This window comes from Heterodontus francisci, chromosome 8, assembly GCF_036365525.1.
Source record: "Heterodontus francisci isolate sHetFra1 chromosome 8, sHetFra1.hap1, whole genome shotgun sequence".
In the NCBI taxonomy this organism is placed as follows: Eukaryota; Metazoa; Chordata; class Chondrichthyes; order Heterodontiformes; family Heterodontidae; genus Heterodontus; species Heterodontus francisci.
Genome location: NC_090378.1, coordinates 64,945,036 through 64,963,982, shown reverse-complemented (window position 1 = coordinate 64,963,982; position 18,947 = coordinate 64,945,036). Strand labels below are relative to the sequence as shown.

At 46.3% G+C, this 18,947-nt stretch overlaps 1 protein-coding gene across 1 annotated transcript in view; it reads right to left on the bottom strand.

Annotated features, from left to right (window-relative positions):
* Nucleotides 1-434: 434 nt before the first annotated feature.
* Nucleotides 435-18,947, bottom strand: part of negr1 (neuronal growth regulator 1) — a 751,054-nt gene continuing 732,541 nt past the window's right edge. Inside the window, exon 8 of the transcript XR_010975514.1 lies at nucleotides 435-1,354. The gene's annotated coding sequence lies outside the window, so the exon portion shown is untranslated. The remainder of the gene's footprint in view (nucleotides 1,355-18,947) is intronic.

The window sequence follows — 18,947 nt, the reverse complement described above, 5'->3', positions numbered from 1 at the left end:
AGGTGCCAACAGCTTTGATACCTCACCCAAGTGGTCTTTCTTCATATGTATGCCTCAACAGTGATTTATTCTCCTAGAGGGGTATGACCATTGAACCTGATTCTGCCCTCACCCAATATCCATGTACAGGCAGAGTGGGCCCTCCAGGTTTTTCCATCCCCTAATCCAGAGAATGAAAGTCATCTTTAGAGCTGTATCTCAACACATACCAGAGATTGAACCCAGGACCTTCCAGGGTAAGTGTCACAGGGCAAATTGTATTTGCCCACTGGGAAAAGAGAAGAACTTCCCATCATTTTTTCCCAGTAAATGCAAAATTTCAATGAACAAATTTTTTGAGCTTACACTTTAAATTGATATTTGTTTGATAATAATGACAAAAGAATTTTAATGTACATGAATGTACAAATACAGCAGAACCAAAGATATCACAGATTTCAATTACATTAGAAATTGTTGTTGACAGAAACATAATTGGCAATTTTTGCAAACAAAAAAACTCGCGGAACTTTTTCTTCAACATAAAATATACAAAATCTTTTCACCAACATAATGTACAGAGTACAGCTTTCAAAGAGTACATTTCACCAAGAATGCACGGCAACAGTCATCTTAGAGTTTCAACCATACAAAAATATTCAATAGGAGCATGAAAAAAAACAAATATTACACAGTGCAATAGTGCTGTAACCTCATATGCATGAGGCCACTAGAATTCTACGCTATGACATGCTTCTAATGTCATGCACCGTCAAATGTAATACGCTGTTGTATGTTTCTACAGCAGTCTCAGCTCATTCAAGTTCATGGCAAGATTTGCACCAGTGTCACACTTGATTGCATGACCAAGGCGTATTACTCTGTTCGCACTCTATAAACTGCACTCTCAAAAACATTTAACTGTAATTCTAAATTGCACTATACAACAAGAATTGCTGCAGTAACATTGCAAAACAGTGCACTCCTACACTTGTCAAATCGATTCAAACTGTACATTGATAGGGCATTTTACATTTATCAACATCACCATCACCTTACATTAAAGCAATAATGAACTCCAAAGGTGTGTATTATAGGGATGTAAGACAGAGCAGAGTTTACCTTTTATATGTTGGAGTAGTGGTATTCATAAAACAGCCAGGGCTATTTGCAGCCCCTTTCCTCTTCATCTGTTACCTTTAGCAGCATTGCTGCTCGATTTGCCTCGGGGCCTCTGTTCATGGTCTGCCCTGATATGAGATGTTGACCAAGCTTGAACTTAATGCTGTTCTCTCTTGTTTTCTTGCTCTCCAGCAAAAGAAGGTAAGGGATTATTAGGAGGCAGAGTAAGCTCAGATTTCATACAGCAAGCACCCTATTAAAATAGATTTTTAAATAAAATTTTATTAGTCCTGCATTCTTCCTGTGGGAAAGTGTCTGGCCTCCTCTTGACAACTACACACAGTGGTATGATTTAAATCAGGAACTCACTGTGCGAGGAATTTTAAGTACAGATGTGTATCCCTTCACTTCATGGTGAGTGGCTCTTGAGCAAGGTACTGGTTGGATTTGAGGCTCTTAACTAAAGTTAGTAATACTGCACTGGAGTTATCTTGTATTAATTCCTTTGCCAACTCAGACTTACACTTGACACTTAAAATGAACTAGAATTCTATAAAATACAAATACTGAATATTGTAAGTAATAAACTGCACTATACACCCAAAAATAAACTTTTCTACAGTGTTTTCATCTGTTATTAAGATCAAAGTCTTGTGAAATGTTACTGAACAAGAAGATGGATGAGTTCATTATTATAGCCTTTGAATATTCAGCTTTACAATTACATTTATTTTCTTATTGGAATTTCAACAGGGAATAATTATTATGGGTACTGAAGAATCATTGAATAATGCAGTGACCTCTCATTTAAAATGCCAGAAAACACTGTTTTGACCATAGTGTTGTCAGTAGGTGTATTGTTTGGCATATTTCTATAAATATGTAGCAAAAAATTGTACTGAAGCCAACAATGTTGTGCGATATACTTCATGTAAGATATCCTGAATTCATCACTTCAAATTGCTTCCACCATCAACACAACTAGCAATAGGTATGTAACCACTAGTATACTTCAATCTAGTGCTTTGCAGCTCAAAATACTCTTTCCAAGTTTGGAAGAACAAAAACCTATAATTCTACTGCTGGGTATTTTCCATAATTCTAGCAGACATAATCTGTAAATTTCACATCCTCACCATTGTGCTTTACTGAAATCCTAGTAACAACATTTATTCCATCCAATGTTAATTGACTTTTCTGCAACATGCCACTATGGAAGGTGTTGGGAGACCCTGCCTCGGCCCTCTGCGGACCCCTGTTACAATTTCACTGTGGACAGCCAATTAACTGCCTGCCGTCGGGGACGCCATCCCTTTAAGGGATGAGCTCCAGCCTCCAGAGCTGCCAGCCAATCGGAGGGCCAACAGTTCTGCAGTACCGGCAGTAGAGCCAGGAGTGGTGGCCGCTGCTGATATTGCAGGAGGCCCGCAGTGCCAAAGATGGCAGAGACCCTGGGACGGAGGTAAGTGGGATCGGTCAGGCAGGCCCCGGCGACGGGTTGGGGGGGGATAGGAAGGGGCCTTGCCAGGTGGGGGACGGCCATCATCATCAGGAGGACCCTCTGGTGGCTATGGATTGCCCCCAAAGGAGGGACCCCTGCCCCTGAGCCTGCTAGGAGGCCGGCCAGTCACCTGGCATGGCAGCAAGCCCCTCCACAAAATGGGAGCAGAGACGGGAGGCTGCCCTTAAATGGCCATTAATTGGCCACTTAAGGACTTCAAATGGCCCCACCCAGGACAAAATAGCAGGAGGCCAGGGCAATGTCGGGAACGCGCCCCGCCCCCCGTTCCCGGCTTCAAGGGCAGGATAAAATCCTATTCTATGCGTCCATACTGCATGCCTGTATATGCTTTTTCTGCTTCTTGTTACTTCTATTTGTATGAAAACTGCAATGAAATAATAAACCAATTCTGCAAACAATTATCTAATGCACAGATCACTTATAGTAATAGCAAAGAACTGAAGAAGTAATCCAGTAGCCTGTGGTTACACTACAAACACATGCTCTACAATACCTTATTATAGACTGCTGCTTTAATCTAATTCTCCAATTTTTCTTCACTTACCACTGGAGTGCTGCAATGTACCAGCATGCACCATTGAGTTAAACTGTGTGATCCTATTCATCTTGAGATCAACACCTTTTTGCTATATTTCTATTACTTGATTTCCCAAGTGCATTGCAGTCCTAATCTCATTTTGAGATATGAAGCCCGAGTCTTCCAACTTGTAATAGAGGCATAGTGTGATTCCCATTTGTAATTGCATAAGGTGGCTGTGGAGGGTATAATCAGGCAGCTGATATATGCTATATATTAAGTGAAAATGTTAAAAGGCAATTTGCAGTTCTACATTTTATGCATTTCCAATATCCCACTTCGCAGGTATTTTACCCCTGTTTCTCCCATCTGTTCTAAAGGTGCTAACTCATACTGAATTATAGTTCCAGGGATACCAGCACCTGCTCCAAACAGGATACTTCACACGTGAGTGTAGTTTAAGCAGACTATTCTCCATGGTTGATATCACAGCTGAGCTCAATCCTATTCCTGTTTGACATTCACATGCATGGTCTTACAGCAGGGTCAGCAGATAGAAATTAGGGCTGGGATTTTATTCAGGCGACAGGGGTCTCAACCTTTGGCAAAAACGCCAAGAACCCCGCATCGCCCCTTCAGTGGGAGGCCTGTGGAATCAAGTGCCAATTAGGCACTTAACTGGACAGCGGCGGGCCTGCCACAAGATAAAGGACCCTGGCAACGGAAGACCTGCCCTGAGATCTGCCAGCCAGTCAAAGGCCGGCAGCTCTTTAACTGAGCAGCGCCACCACACAAGCGCTGGCTGCAGCCAGTGGAGCACCCACCTGAAGGCCAGGAGCAGCGTTGGACCCAGACCACAGGTAAGTCAGGGCGGAAGGGGTCTCGCGGGGTGTAGGGGGGTCGGCAGCAAGGACGGGGGGGGGGGTGGGGGGGCTCAGCCAGCCCCCCGCCTTCCCGATGCCGGGTCCCTTTTTCAGGCACTGTGCCTTTTAACAAGAGATTCCCCCTGTCCCCCTGGAGCTGGCAAGCAAACCACATGGTTACTCTTGCTATGCTTCCTGTGCGGTGTCATGCCCTCCCGCTGCTTGGCTAATTGCGGCAGTGGGATGAGGCCCTTAATTGGGCATTAATTGCCCACTTAAAGGGCCTCAATTGGCGGCGGGCTGGGAAGGCCGTTCAGAGGCCTTCCTGCCCCGGACCTAATTTCAGCAGAGGCGGGAAGGTGGCAGGGTCCCCCCCCCCTGCCACCATCCAACCTAATTACATGCTCTCCCCACCTCCAAACCCACCGCGGGGGAAAGCATAAAATTCCCCGCCAGGAGTGGGAACCCGGGATGGTTCTTACCCTATTTATCCATGGACATTGATGTCAATTCTACTGTTGGCCCAGGTGAGACCAACTAAATCAGCACAACTTTGAAGTTAGAACGTTTTGGTCTATAAGGCTTAGTATCACAGCATATGGTGTATTTATTCACTAAAGCCACTGCGGAAGTGGGTTTATGCTGAATACTTGAATTAAGAAAACAAAATATTGGTCAATTAAAATATGAAACAGCCTGAGACCAGACACCAGGTTCAGGATATGTCAGTCCCAATATGTTTTACATTTCAATGCACAGGAATGTACATATTTTACAAACGTTGCTATTAAGTAGAATAAGTTACAGTGACAATCTTTTTCAATGAAGCCAAGGATTATCCTCCATTCTTGCATTTCTTTATAATTCTGTCCTCGACCATTACCTTTGACATTGGTGAAATGCTTTGCATATATATAATCTCATTACCAATGTATTGTGGTTACACTGGTGCTCTCACACACACTACATTTATCACGTCATATTGCTAATACTGGACTGTACTTTTCCCTCAAACTGGAAGCTTCACAAAAAATCTGCCGAGATTATATTTGGCATATATGTTACAGCCACATGTGTAGATTCTGCGCACCTTAATTTTTGAATCACAGAATACATGCTAGATATAGAGGCCAGTCCACAAATAGTAATTTAGAATCAGGATAAACTAATGTATTTCAAGTAATCCTCATATTGTAATGGATTTTCATACTTTTTTGAGAGGACAACTAAATCTTAATCATATTCATGTGTGAGCTTTATGATCACTTATCATTATAGCCAGTTTTTGTCCAGCTAGGGAATACTGCTGGTATTGGGTACAGCATGCAGCCCAAGGATTTGGGGGCTAGCAGTTGTTGAAAACAAAGTCTTCATTGGTCCTGAACTTTCTTGGGGCTGAATTTTCTCTATGGAGGTGGGAAACAGGGATTGGGATTGTTTTCGGGTCTCGAACCTCCCTCCAATGGGAAACTGATTAGTCATGATTTTCGTGTGGATGAGTGCTTAATTGATATGGAGATGGGTTCCCTGTCCAATTGGAGCCCATGGGGGAGGGAACAGAGGTGGGTCAGATGAAGTGAGGGTCTGATTTAGACTGCACAGCAGCCGTCACTGAGGCTGCTGATGTCCTAACGGTGAAATCTGCTGATTGTGCCAAAGCCTTCCACAGCACCAGAGGGAAGTGAGATGTCACAGGAGAGCTGGAGGCCTGGCACCCAGGGCAGGGCTGCCCCTCGCTTCATCAATGCTGATCTGGATCAGATGTTGGAGGCTCTGAGGAAGAGGAGGGAGGTCCTCTACACGGAGTGTGGCACAAGGAGCCGAAACCAAAAAGGCCTGGGTGCAGATTACTGCCACGGACAGCAGCAGTGAGACGGGAATAACCAGGATTCAGTGCCATAAAAGGTTCAACTTCATACGTTTTGGCAAGGTAAGTGCAACCCCCAACCCTCCAGACAGGGCTCAGGGTTTGCACCTTCCAGCAGACACATTACTTGAGGAACTTCAGGGAGCATGCTACTCCTGAATTTGGGAGGGGTGTGTGTGTGTGTGTGTGTGTGTGTGTGTGTGTGTGTGTGTGTGTGTGTGTGTGTGTGTGTGTGTGTGTGTGTGTGTGTGTGTGTGTGTGGCCAGGCCACTTACCTCAGAATGGCTCACAGCCATAGTGCTGCTGAGGACCTGTCACCACTGAGATTCATATCTCATAATGGATAGGGGTAGATGGCGCAGCACACAGAGGATAACAGTGCCTTATCTCACTCTTTTTTGTCTTTGCAGGAGAAACAGGCACACAATGTCCGGGAGAGGGCCCAGACGGGAAGAGGGGTGCTGTTCTTCAACAGCATCACCCCAATACAGCAGACAGCAATGGAGATAGCCAGGATAGTGGAAGAGGAGGAAATCAGGCCTGGTGATGCCGGAGCTCCTGGTGGAGCTTGTGATTACAGAGGGCAAAGGGTCATTAAGGGTGTGCAGTACACTCCACCCCGTTCGATAACGTGCTGCACACTGAGTAACATTGGGTAACCTCAGCACTGCAGAGGTTTTTACTCTCCTTGGCTAGCTCTCATCATCTCTTCTTGTGTCTCCCACAGGTGCAGATGTCCCACCCACTGCCTCTCCCCCTCCCTCCATGGGCCAGAGCAGCAAGATGGAGATGAAGAAGCACCATCACACCTTACAAGCACATTGCCCACCTGTGCAGATACTCTCACCTTGGTGGGTGCTCATACACGTGTAGATCGGGTGCCACAGGGTGATGATCATGTCACTGGTGGGCAAGAGGAGATGCCCGAGGCAGAGGGAGCTGTGGTCAGTTCCCCTCGGCGAAGGGAGGACAGACTAAGCCCTCTTCAGCTGGGCACAGGTGCAGGGCCTCAGGAGTCACTAGAAACGAGGCTCTACCTTGAACAGCAGCAGGAGATGTCTTCCTGCATGTTGGAGCTCCCTGAGGCCATCAGGGTCTTAGGCAGAGGATGGAGGAGTCCATCCAGGTGCCACAATGGCTCAGGACTATAAGCATGTGAGCTCTTCCATCGAGAGAGTGGCCAACCTCTGGGAGATCCACATGTAGTATGAATCGGAGTGGGTGCAGGAACTGTGCACTGATGTCCACAAGATGCATGAGATACTGTGCAGCATGGGACATTCAGTGGCACTGGTGGTGCAGAGATCTTTGGAGGGGATGCCAGCTGTGCTCCAGCTGGTGTCCTTCTCCAGGCATCCAGAGAACCCGGCAAAGGCTGAGGATATTACCAAGGAGGATGAGGGTGCCAACCTTCATGGGTGCACTCATCATCCTCGGCCTCCTTGACCCCGCTGACTGAGGAACCATCTGTAAGTGGTCTTGGGCAGCAGGGCCAAGTGATGGAGGCTGCTCCTGCAATGACGCAGATACAGCAGCCTCTGGAGATGCCTCTACGGGCACCACCATGAAGCTGACTACCGCAACATGCAACTCAGCCACAAGTGGAGAAAATTGAGCAGGCTGCCTCAGCCTCCTTCATAGGCCACAAGGGGAGCACAGTATAGGAGAGGCCGAGTGCAGAGGCTACTGTGTTGCACAGAGCATTAAGTGGGTCATTGGGTTGTGTTCTTACTGTCTCTGTCCACTGTTTTCCTCTCTTTGCACTGTATAAATGATGACACTTTAAGCCACACATCTGGGATTCCTTTTATTGCTGCCAAGACAGGAACAGTGATATGAGGTGGTGAAAGAAAGCACAGGATCCTCCATGGTGAGGGCAAAGCTTCTGGGCAGATGTACTTCCTTCATTGGCAGTAAGTGATTAGAAGTTTCAGGCTGTGTCTTCCATCCATGTGTTAGCACAGGTATCTGAGACTCCCTTCCACACCATGCCCCTCAACCTGGGTTGCAGGGGCTTAGTTGAAATGTTCCTGAATTAGGAGATCCCTCACATTCATGGCATTGTCACCAGCCGTTTGTGCCCTAAGCCATGCCTGCCCACCTCTTTGTACATCAGGGGAACCTTTCTATTCAGCGTCATCTCTCTCCACCTCCACTTCCTCCTCCTCTCTCACCTCCTGCTCCTCCCGCAGTGGGCTGTATCCTTCCAAGGTCTCACCGTCCTCAAGATCCACATCTCTCTGGAGGGCCATGTTATGGAGAACGCAGCAGATCACCACAATGAGTGAGACCCTTGCAGGAGGGTATTTGTAGGGTGCCACTCGACTGGTCTAGGCACCTGAATTGCATCTTCAGAAGTCCAGTGGCCTGCTCAATGGTTAGCCTACTGAGCATGCGGCATTGGTTGTATTAACTCCATGCCTCTGTCTGGGGCTCCTATAGCAGCGTGAGGAGCCATCTCTTCAAGGGATGTCCCTTGTCTCTTAGGATCCATCCACATAGCTGCCAGGAAAGTGAGCGCACACATGGATGAATGTACTGTTGTGGTCGCAGATCAGTTGATTGTTGAGGGATTGGAAGCCTTCCTGTTGATGAATCTGATTGGGCAGTCACTGGGTGCCTTGATGGTCATATGGGGGCAACTGATGATGCCCTGCACCTGGTGGAATCCAGCAGTGGTCCTGAAACCCACCGCCCTCTGTGCCTGCGAGGCCGTGTCTGTTGCAAAATGAATGTACTGTCCAGCTCTGGCAAAGAAGGTATCAGTGACCTGCGAGGTGCAGGGATGTGCTACCATCTGTGAGGTGCAACCAAAGTCTGCAGTTGATCCTTGGAAAGAACCAGAAGCAAAGAAGTTAAAGGCCACAATGACTTTTGACGGCTACTGGCAGGGCATGGCAATCAGTGCTATGAAGTCTTTGGTGACGAGATCACAGATGTCTGTGACCAACTGTATGGAGAGTTGCAGTCTCCTGCCGCACTGGGTCTTGATCATCTCCAGGTAGCTCCATCTTCGGTGGTAGATCCGATGTTGAGGGTATGGCCTCCACTGTCTTCCTGCCCCTCTTTCTTCTCTTGTGACCACCTGCTGCTCAGGATTCTGCCCTTCCTATGGAGGGTGTTGCCCCTCTTGCCACCCGGCCCAAAATCTGACAGTTATGCCCCCATTGACAACCACAGCAATCCTTTTGGACAGGTGGCCGCCCTATTGTGATTGAGAGCCTTGCCCCCACTCTTTTGCCCCGCGATACCAGGAAGTTGATGACCCTTTTCAATGCCCAAGCGCTGACTGCCCAATTTTCCCACCACCTGCAGCACACCAAGGGCCCCTCCTTTCCTAAGGCTGTCTCTCACTGTGCTGCTGACCCTTTTATGGAGCCAAGGTGGCCTTGACTGGCTCACCACTCTGTACCCACCTCCCTTCAGCTAGTCAGCAACGGACAGTGCATGTAATCTGTACTCCATGCCCCCCACCCTAACACCTGGTGAATATTTCAACCTCCCCCTCTAACAAGCTCTCAATGAGCTGTTTAACGACTTTCATTGGCCTCTATCAGGAGGCAGGCAGGATCGCTGTCCAGTCCTCCCCCTGCCCTGGTGAACATTGCCAGCAATGGGATGGCCATATGGCCATCTCGAAACTGATATCCTTGCTGGCGCCAGTATTTTCGGGCCCCAGCTGTCTCCATTCTCGACCTCCAGGGGTGTGGGGGAGTGTGAAAATTCAGCCCTTGATGTCAGTCAGCTGTAGTTGTGCCAGAAAGATACACCATTCACCCACAGAGGGAGCTGCACCTAAGTTTCCTGGTGTAAGCTAATTTAAACATTCTTGGCCCAAGGCTGGAGTAACTGTAGATGTTGCTGAGTGCTATTAAAGTAATTGCACTCTACAGACTCCCAGCAACATCAGTAGAACACTGTTTGACAGCACAATAAGCAGCCAATGTTTTTTTTTTCTGGCAATTGCTACCAAATTGCTTGACATCATCTCTCACCCACAGCGTCAATCTATTTGAGCATCATCATGCTGAATTAGTTGCCAGCTGAGCTCTGGGCAGCAGGAAAAATTGCACAACCACCTTCTCTGATGAAGACTTCCAAACTCTGCTCCAAGAGATACCAGACTGGAATCTCACACTCCTGGGTTTCTCCTTTATCAAGCTGAACACCAACATCCCCAAGCCTACAGGGATTTGGCAACACTGGCACAACTCCTTCAGGCCCAGGACTGAGCAACAATGCAGAATGAAGTAAAAACACATCACTAGGACATAGTATCTCTCCCTTTCTGCCCGCTCCGCTGCAATACTCATACTACTAAACCTTGCACAGTACACTCTGGGTAAGGGCACCTACAACTCCTCTAGCACAGACCAACAGCTTTACATGAGCGTGAAAACACTTTCCTCCACTCTAACATTACCAGAACCCCACATTCTTACTGCACTTCTCCCAGCACAATTGCTACACACACCTTAACAGATAGTCTTATCCTCATGCTCCTCCCCCTTAGCTTGCAGTATCACAAATGTTTGCTTTGAAAAACATTGGGCACATGTCTTTTTATTGATGAACTTTACAGGAAGTCAGAAAATAGACCATTCTGTAGGTATGGACTTAATCACATAGGTGAGGATTTCTGGGATCCTTCTTTGGTGTCATTTGGTAGGGTGCATAAAAGAAGGTAAGGCTGAAGTGCTGCTGCTGCAGTTGATCAGTCCATGAAAACGTCCGTAGAATCTGCCCTCTAATGTCCCTTTCTGTGGCGAGTGAGCACACAGCCTGGTTTGCATCATTGACATCCTGGGAATGGAGCCCCTTTAAATGGCACCTTCAATGTCACATGCAGGTTATCATGGCAACGTGGGGAATCCAGCTGTCCTGTATAACACCCTGGCTGTGTGCCTCTGTTACCTTGGGAGAAGACCCATGAGGAGTAATTCTGCTGTTCTATGGAATAGGGCTTCTGTCAACTGCATAATACACACCCTGACAACTCCCTGGCTGTTGTTGAACAGGTGGCCTGTGGTCTCCTGGAAGGAGCTGGATCATGAAAGTTGAGGGCTCCTCTCACTTTAATTGTCACAGACAAAAGCAGTCATGGAAATGGAGTGGGCTTGTAAATCTTTTCAATGAAGTTGGCAAAGATGCCCAATGGCACCTTGGATAAGCACAGCTGTTGGGTTGGATGCCTCGCTCCTTGAGAGGTCCATGTAGGACCAGTATGGCCTATGCATGTGTTAAGGAGGGCTGTATTTGGTGGGCTTCTGTCCTCTGTCATACTACAACCGATTCTCCCTGCCCAGACAACCTGCTCCTGAATCTCCACTTCCATTATGATGGCATACAGTCATATACCCATGGGGAAAGCTAGCCATTGTCTGAACTGGATCTGAGTGCAGATTTGGGGGAAGTTGGAAGAGAGGGAAGTGGTATAGTAACATGAGGTACAGGTGTCAATGATTAAAATATGTGAAGGAGGGAATTTGAAAAAGTTTCCTCAGATCGCTGTAAAATTGGTCCTTACTTGTCTGAAGTACTAAAGGGAGCGATTAGACCATTGTTTTTTGGTGTATTGTTACACTGTTTGTAAGAATGCTGCAAACCCAGGAAACATTTGTGTACTAGTATAGATTTGTTGGGCCGAATGACTATATATTCTATGTACCTCAACAATGCAACAATAAACAGTGGGTCCTGATGTGTTTTGACACGCACAAAACTGCACTGTTAAACCTCTAAGCAAATTTGTGTTTCATGCAATAATGATACAGAACTGGCATAATGCAGTAAAAGTGATTTTCCATGATCTTTTCCAGCACAGATTCACTTCCATTATGGGGTGGAATTTCCTGTGGGGGCATAATTGAGAAGTTACACCAGAAATTACGCCCACTCGTGTGCCCAATTTGCTAGTATCAATTTACACTGACATTTCCTGCTAAACTCAATAGCATATGCCCGAACATAAAATTTAGTGTAAACAAGTAGAAATCTGTGTAAACAACTGAGCCCACAACGTCAGGCTCCGTGGTAGAGGGGACGCGGAAGATTGTTCCGGCCCGATCCTCCCGGCAGCAGCGAGGCTCTGTGGCGGCCCCCCCTGTCGCTGGGTGACAGGAACTGAATTAGAATATTTAACTGAACGTGATGAATAAATTTAAATAAACTTACCTTTAATCTTCTGGGCCTGCCATGATCCTCAGTGCGGCGACCGGCACTCCCGCGTCTTCAATTCCCCATTTGGGGAAAGCCGGCATGACACTGGTGGGGAGGGGGGAGGAGTTAGATTTTCAGTGTGGTGGGGGAACGGAGTCAAATAAACATAATAGGTGTAGGGATGGTGGGAAGTGGTGAACTTTAAACTTTGTGCAGTCTGCCGGTGGGGAAAGGTCAGATTTAAAAGTTATGTTTTGGGAGGGGGAGGGCAAATAGTTAATGCAATTGTTATTGGTGGGGAAAGGGGCATTCAAAATTTATCAAATAAATTTCTGGGGGATGTATCTTTAAAAACGTTACTATGCTGGCAGGGCTGGCTGCCCTTTAAAAATGGCACCAGTGCATGCGCACAGGCAGCTGACACCATTGCCAGTGACGGATAGCCCATCCCCTCCACTTGATTGGTGAGCGGGGTGGGGGCGGGCTGCCCCAGCTATTAAAATGAGCCACTGTGCAGGTGATGTCGGCGGCTCTTTGGCGTGCAGCCCGCCATTTTTTGAGCTGGCTCTTAAAATCCAGCCCCTGGGGTCTGAGGAAAGCACTAAGCTCACACTTTTTTCCCCTTCTTTCTGAATGAAAATTAAAGTTTGAATGCGATCTAATTCGCAATGATCAGTACTTGGGCCCCAGCTGTTCATAATCTCTATCAATGATTTGGATGTGGGGACCAAATGTAATATTTTCAAGTTTGCTGATGACACAAACTAGATGGGAATGTGAGTTGTGAGGAGGATGCAAAGAGGCTTCAAGGGGATTTAGACAGGCTAAGTGACTGGGCAAGAACATGGCAGATGGAATATAATGTGGATTAGTGTGAGGCTATCCACTTTGGGAGGAAAAGTGGAACTGCAGGGTATTTATTAAATGATGAGATATTGAGAAGTGTTGATGTCCAAAGGGATCTTTGTTCATAAGTCACTGAAAGCTAACATGCAGGTACAGCAAGCAATTAGGAAGGCAAATGGTATGTTGGCCTTCATCGCAAGGGGTTTTGAGTACAGAAGAGGCATGTATTCTCTAGAGTTCCGAAGAATGAGAGGTGATCGCATCGAAGAATACAAAATTCTTACAGGGCTCAACAGGGTAAATACAGGAAGGATGTTTCCCTTGGTTAGGAGGGTCTAGAACCAGAGGACAGTCTCAGAAGAAGAGGTAAGCCATTTACGACTGAGATGAAGAGGAACTTCTTCACTCAGAGGGTGGTGAATTTTTGGAACTCTCTTCCCCCAAGGGCTGTAGAGGCTTAGTCATTGAGTATGTTCAAGACAGAGATTAATAGATTTCTAGGTATTAAGGATATCAAGAGATATGGGGATAGTGCGGAAAATGGCATTGAGGTAGAAGATCAGCCATGATCTAGTTGAATGGTGGACCAGGCTCGAGGGGCCGGATGGTCTACTCATGCTCCTAGTTCCTATGTTTCTATGATACACATTAACCATGGAGGGCAGGATTTTGCCTTTTGGGTCAGGCCCCAAATTGGCTAAAGTGGACTGGGAAAATTGGTTAAAAGGTAAGATGGCAGAGAAGCAGTGGCAGACTTTTAAGGAGATATTTCGTAACTCTCAACAAATATTCCATTGAGAAAGAAAGACTCTATGAGAAAGATGTACCATCCGTGGCCAACTGAAAAAGTTAAATATGGTATCAAATTGAAAGAAAAGGTGTATAATGCTCTGTAGACCAGAAGATTGGGAAATTTTTAGAAACCAGGAAAGAATGGCTTAAAAAAGAGGGTGAAATTCAAGTATGAGAGTAAACTAGCAAGAAATATAAAAACAGACAGTAAAAGCTTCGATAAATATATAAAAAGGGAAGGAGTAGCTAAAATAAGCATTGGCCCCTTGGAGGATGAGACTGGAAATTAATAATGGGAAACAAGGAAATGACAGAGACTTTGAACAAGCATTTTATATCTGTCTTCATAATAAAAGACATAAAAAGCATCCCAAGAATAACAGAAATTCAAGAGGGAAAAGGAAAAAAGTACTAGGAAAACAAATGGGATTAAAGGCTGACATGTCTCTTGGTCCTGATGGTCTGCATCCTAGGGCCTTAAAAGAAGTGGCTGCAGAGATAGTGGATTTATTGGTTGTAATCTTCCAAAATTCCCTAGATTCTGGAAAGGTCCCAGAGGATTGGAAAACTGCAAATGTAACACTCCTATTCAAGAAAGAAGGGAGACAGAAAGCAAGAAACTATAGACCAGTTAACCTAATGTCTGTCATTGGGAAAATGCTAGAATCCATTATGAAGAAGTAGTAGCAGGATATTTAGAAAACCACAATGCAAACATGGTTTTATGAAAGGGAAATCATGTTTGATAAATTAGTTTTTTAGGATATAGGGTGGATATAAGCAGGGTGGATAAAGGTGAACCAGCAGATGTAGTGTATTTGGATTTCCAAAAGGCATTCGATGAGGTGCCACATAAAAGGTACTACACAAGATAAGAACTCATGGTATTGGGAGTAATATATTACGATGGATAGAGGATTAGCTAACTAACAGGCAACAGAGAGTCGGAATAAATGGGGCATTTTCAGGTTGGCAAATTGTAACTAGTGGAGTGCCACAGAGATGAGTGCTGGGTCCTCAACTATTTACAATCTATATTAATGACTAGGACGAAGGGACCACGTGTATTGTAACCAGATTTGCTGACAATACAAAGATAGGTAGGAAAGCAAGTTGTGAGGAGGACACGAAGTATCTGCAAAGAGATACAGATAGGTTAACTGAGTGGGCAAAAATTTGGCAGGAATATAATGTGGGAAAATATGAGGTTGTCCACTTTGATGGCAAGAATAGAAATGCAGAATATTATTTAAATGGAGATAGACAACATAATGCTGCAGTACAGAGGGATCTGGGTGTCTTTGTACATGAATCACAAAACGTTAGCATGCAGGTACAGCAAGTAATTAGGAAGGCAAATGGAATGTTGGTATTTATTGCAAGGGGAATGGAGTATAAAAATAGGGAAGTCTTGCTACAACTATACCAGGCATTGGTGAGACTGCACCTAGAGAACTGTGTATGGTTTTGGTCTCCTTTCTCAAGGAGGGATATACTTGCATTTGATGCAGTTCAGAGAAGGCTCACTGGGCTGATTCCTGGGATGAAGATGCTGTCTTATGAGAAAAGGTGGAGTAGGTTGGGCCTATACTCATTGGAGTTTAGAAGAATGATCGGTGATTTTATTGAAACATATAAGCTTTTGAGGGTGCTTGACAGGGAAGATGCTGAGAGGCTGTTTCCCCTCGTGGGGGAATGTAGAACTTGGAGGCACAATTTCAAAATAAGGGGTCTCCCATTTAAGAGGGAGATAAGGAGGAATTTCTTCTCTCAGAGGGTCATTAATCTTTGGAATTCTTTTCCCCAGACAGCAGTGGGGACTAGACCATTCAATACATTCAAGTCTGAATTAGACAGATTTTTGATCTAAAAGGGAGTCAAGGGTTATGGGGGCCACTAGAAAAGTGGAGTTAAGGCCACAATCAGATAAGCCATGATCTTAATAGAATGGTGAAGCAGGCTCAAGGATCTGAATGGCCTACACCTGCTCCTATTTCTTAAAATCTTATTTCAGGGTCAAATGGGGGTCCTGACACTACAGAACAGTCACAGGTCAGTGATTTTCCCTGAATTGGTCAATTAGTGGCCAGAGGGCCGCTCGCCATCCAATTAAGGATGCTGGGTGGGCTCTTGAAGCTGGAAGGCCCTCCAGCTCCAAAGCAGCTGCAGCCTGCCATTTCAGGTAAGAGAGAGAGTGGGCACCTCCATCTTGAGGGGCCCTCTCAGCAACTTTTAAAACTTTAAAATTAAAAAAACAGCCACAGCAGCCAAGCCACCATTGTGCAGGGGGACAAGGTGGCATTCGGGGGGCCCCACAGGCCGACAGGAAAACTCCACTTGGCCTCTGACAATTGGCCTTAATAGACCATTAACTCAGCTGAAATGGCTGCCCACCATTTGTGGGCAGGTAGGCCTTACAACTCCAATCTCACCTTCGGGGAATGGCCTCTGTGCTCACCCCTATACGGGGGTGAAAATTCTGCCCAGAATGCTCAAGAACCTGCAATCATGGATAATTTTAAAATTTCAGTGTGATTCATAAAAATGCATTCAAAGAAACAGAAGATAGAATGCAAGCCTCAGTGAAATCGTTTTTAAAAAAATCACAATGAAACAATAGAGAAAAGCCTGTTCCCTGCTGTGCTCGAAATCCTGGATGTAATTTTAAACCTGGATTGAATAAGCAGGAAATTTGTGTATATGGCTATTTAGAATGGTCATTGTACTGAGCTGAGGTGTGTTTAGGTACAAGGATCAACAGTACAAATATAAAATCAACAGTGCACAAGTAGGAGTATTCTTTTTTCCTCAATACATAGTCCAGAACTGCCTTGATTTTAAAATCCTCGGGATGAATTTTACACCACCCCAACGGGTCAGTTGGTGGCGTGGGGGCAGCGTAAAACTGAGCGGGAGGCTCCGGGAGGCCTATCCGCCCCGCTCCTGCCTCTGGTCGGGCGTGGGGGCGGGAGGGAAAGGCCCGCCTGCCCGAGGTCAATCAAGGCCCTTAAGTGGCCACTTAACAGCCACTTAAGGGCCCAAGCCCACCTCCACGGGTATTTTACCCATGGCAAGCTGGTGTACTGGGGACGTGAAAGGCCGTCCCAATGATAGCTGCTGGCCTTTCCGCGCCCCGGAGGCGGGAGAGGCGGGTGTGGGCATGGCAGTTGGGCACAGGGTGCCCAATTGAGGGCCGCCCCTGCCTCCCAACCCACCCATGGGACCCAAGACACTCCCCTCCTCCCAAACTACCACTCTAACCTCACCAGGGAAGGACCGATCCCCTGGTGAGGCATGCCAAACTCACTAACTCTCCAGGGTCCATGGCATCGGCAGGGCTGCAGTCCCAGCAGTGGTCACCATTCCTAGTGGCGCTGCTGGGACTAAGAGCTGCCAGCCCGCTGATTGGCCGGCAGCTCAGTGAGGCGGGACCTCCTCCCTCAAGTGGGTGGAAGTCCCGACTCGGGACAATTGAAGCCCGGGGACCTGTAAAATACGGGATGGATCCCCGGGCTAGGCGGAAGTGGGTTCGCCACCGACTTTCACATTGGTGGCAAATTCCTGTCCGCCCAAGGTAAAATTCAGCCCCTCATCTTTGTTTTCAGATTCTTTCATGTTCTTGCCCCTCCCTCTTACTGTAACCTTCCCCAATCCTCCAATCTTTCTGCTTTCCTTTATTTCTGGCCTCTTGCATATCCTGATTTTAATCGCTCCACTATTCGCAGCCATGTCTTCAGCTGTCTAGGCCCTATGCTCTGGAATTCCCTCCCGAAACTTTTGGTCTCCTCCTTAAATGCTACTTAAAATCTACCTCTTTGATAACCTGCCCAAATATCTCCTTATGTGGCTTAATGTCAAATTTTGTCTGAGAATCCTCCTGTCAGGTGCCTTAGGAGGCTTTATTCTGCTAAAGGCACGATGTAAAAGCAAGTTGTTGTTGTACTGGATATGTGGACAGACTCTCAGGAAAAATTATGCTGTGATCACCTGCCTCAGACGAGAGCTTGATAACTTTCTAAGTTAGCAATGGGAATGGTGGTTATATGGGCAAGTATAGGCTGAGATGATCAAATGCGCTGGTACATAATGGCTGGAATTCTGCACCCAAAATCTAGCAGGATTGTGATGAGGAATGAAGGAAAATGTGGGCAGTGAGGCCCATCGCTGTCTTACTACCCACCCTCCAGTTCCATCTCTAGGCCTTTGCTGTGACTGCCATTGGCCATTCCTACCCTTTTTACCTCAGGCAAATGGTGGAAAGGGTGGATGGGGGACTGGGTGCAGTTCCCTAGTGGATTTCCCTCCCATTCACCTGTGTTATCATTGCTTCCTCAGGAAGCCACAGGAGGGCTTCAGTCAGCCCCAGGAAATGGTGGTAAATGCCTTGAGTTGCTCCTGTGGAGGGAGAGGGCCTTGTGCCACCCTGTTGTCCCTCCTGTTCGACCTCCAACATATAGCGGTCAACCAAGGATTTCAGTAGGAAATTACCTGCATTCTTTGGGTGACATTTCTGCTTCTTAGGGTCCCTTGCTGGCTCCACCCTGCACTTTGATAGTCTGCATTTTGCACTAGTGTGCTCCCTCTTGGCTACAGTAACCCTGCAGGGGGCCCACCAAACATCATTGATCAGCCTGGACCCAGGGAAATGGTTCAGGGTTAGTGGGGCTTCATAAATTCAGGCAGAAGTCCTGCCTGGGCACAACTCTGCCCAGACGAGAATTCCGCCAGTGGTTCCTGTGTTGCTGAGATGATGAAAGTGTCCTGTGCAGAAAACAACTGCACAGGTTTGAATCATGGATGCATAAGTATAAATAAATATTGTACAGCCTTTCTTGGCTGTCATTGAAAGACATGGACTGATTTGGCAGAGCTTTCCCTCAGGAGATTAAATAAGTGAGGTAGTGACAGTGACAAGGCAGCTCGCATATGGTTTGTATAAGGAGCAAACTGATTAGCCTTTTCTCATTCCAAGCTTTTTTATGTTTTTAAGATGAAAAAACATGACAAACTAGTTCTTTAAAATCCTCAAGGAAGGCTTATAAGAGGTAATTTTGTGAAGCTCCACTTTCAGTGTAGAGCTTTGTTAGATGGGAGCATGGGTTGGCTATAGCGCTTTTACACTATAGCAATGTCTGTGAGCTATGCTACTATCTATTAAGGCTTAATCCTGGAAGTAGAACAGCACAGAATTACTGTTGTAGACGTTGCTGCTATTGAGGTCAAAATTAAACTGTGGTTTAATTAATGATTTACATAGACTTATCATCATCTCTGCTACAC